This window comes from Macrotis lagotis, chromosome 2 (genome assembly GCF_037893015.1).
Source record: "Macrotis lagotis isolate mMagLag1 chromosome 2, bilby.v1.9.chrom.fasta, whole genome shotgun sequence".
Taxonomy (NCBI): Eukaryota; Metazoa; Chordata; class Mammalia; order Peramelemorphia; family Peramelidae; genus Macrotis; species Macrotis lagotis.
Window position 1 is genome coordinate 242069807 of NC_133659.1, and position 2438 is coordinate 242072244.

The window sequence follows — 2438 nt, forward strand, 5'->3', positions numbered from 1 at the left end:
TATAAGGAAGAGTAAAAACATAATGAACCATGTTAAAAATATAAATAATAAAAGGTATATAATCATAAAAATAGATTCCAAAAAGACTTTTTTTGACAATAACACTCATTTCCACTTAAAAAAACTATATATCATAAGAACAGGTAGACTTTTCTTTAATATAGCAACTAATATTTATCTAAAGTTAGAGGCTACTCTATTTAATTAAAATTAAAACAAGAATGTTCATTATCATCACCACTATTTAACATGGTGCTAGAAATGCTAGCTATATCAATAAAACAAAAAAATAAGTTGAGGGAATCAGTACAGGCAAAGAGGAAACAAAATTGTTGATCTCTGCAGATAACAAGATGGTATACTTAAAGAGCCCTTCAAAGTCAACTAAAAGTTATTTGAAATATTAAATTAGCAACGTTGCCAAATACAAACTTTCACAAAGCATCAAGATTACGCTATATAATCCCCCCAAAATTTCCAGTGGATATAAAGAACTGATTCAAAAGTCCAAGAGTCATTCTTTAATAGATAAACTATTTTTTTTTTAGGTTTTTGCAAGGCAAATGGGGTTAAGTGGCTTGCCCAAGGCCATACAGCTAAGTAATTATTAAGTGTATGAGACTGGATTTGAACCCAGGTACTCCTGACTCCAGGGCAGGTGCTTTATCTACTGCACCACCTAGCCACCCCTAGATAAACTATTAACAAGCATAAGAAAAATGTTCTAAATCCCAATAATTAGAGCAATGCAAAGAAAAGCAGCTTTACTTTGCACCACATACCTTTCAGTCTGGCTAGGATAACAGAGGAAAATGACAAATTGTTGGAGGGTCTTGGAAACAAGTACACTAAGAAACTGTTGATGGCCTGTACAGTCTAGAAAACAATTTGCAACTCTGCAGAAAGTAAAACAGTGCATACCCTGGGGTATTTAGATGGTCTAGTAGATAGAACCCTGGGTCTGAAGCCAGGAAGTTTCATCTTCCTGAGTTCAAATCTGACCACAGACATGTAGCAGTTATTATGACTCTGGCCAAGTCTCTTAACCTTTTTGCCTCAGTTTCTCTTATGTAAAATGAACTAAAGAAAGAAATAACAAACCATTCCAGTATCTTTGCCAAGAAAACCCCAAATGGAATCCCAAAAAGCCAGACAATAGTGAATAACAACAAATATCATTTCTAGGGTTTATACACCTCAATAATATCAAAAAAAGAGTAAAAGGACTTGTATATCAAAAATAATAATAATAATTTAAAAACAAATGAAAGTTCTTTTCATAGTAGCCAAAATCGGAAACTTAATTCCCCTAATGGGGAATGGGTATCGTATAATAAAATACTGTCATAAAATGATGAAAAGTTTCAAAGGAAACTTGGAAGACCCATATGAACTGATACAGAGTGAAGCTTCAGAAATAGAACAATGTATACAATGAAACTGATGTTTGTCCTTCATTCTTGAAGACCATGATATCAGGGTGGTGATGCAATGACAAGTTAATGAATTGGAATTCAGTGAGGGGCGCTGTGCCAAGTCACCAGACTCACTTTCTCCTCCAAAGCCATCTGGATCCAGTGATCAGATATGAATCAGGACAATTGGAGATGGCCCCGGATGTGATGCAAACAGGGTTAAGTGTGTTACCTAAGGTCACACAGCTAGTATCAAATGTCAGAGGATGGATTCCAACTCCAGTGGTCCTTACTCCAAGAACAGTGCTCTATCCACTGCACTACCTAACTGCACCCCCCCCCCCCACGAATCTAACATTATGGAAGAAAGCAATTTTTCTCAGAATGATAGACCACTAATCCCCCCACGTCCTGGCATGAGGAGTACCTGGGTTCAAATCCGGTCTCTGACACTTAATAATTACCTAGCTGTGTGGCCTTGGGCAAGCCACTTAACCCCATTTGCCTTGCAAAAACCTAAAAAAAAAAATTTAAATTCAAAACACGTGTTTTCAGACATGGCTAAAATTTACTCAGTGAGGGTGTTTATGAGATGGATAAATTAATAAAAAAGTTCATTAATTGAAAAAATAATAACATTGGCTTTTTTTTCAAAGAGAGTGCGATTCCTATTCCCCACCTGCAGCTACTAGGAGGAAATGTTTCTATTTCTGTCTCATTTTATCTTATTATTAACTAAATATTCCCTAGTATAAGCTAATTGATGTTATTTGATTAAATGATTCTGATACACTAATCATTGTCCATTGTTCTTTGGGATTTGAAAGCATATTAAGATTTTCATTTTTTGTTCAAATGAAAATATTAAGAAATAAATATTTCCCCTAGTCTAAAATCCTTTCTAGACTTTTCTCTTTAGGAAAGCATGGTAAAAACAGCATAGTAAGTTGATCAACCTTGAAGAATGTAGCTCCTTTCAACAGTTTAGAGAGTTAGGACAACCCTATTAGATTGGCTATGGAC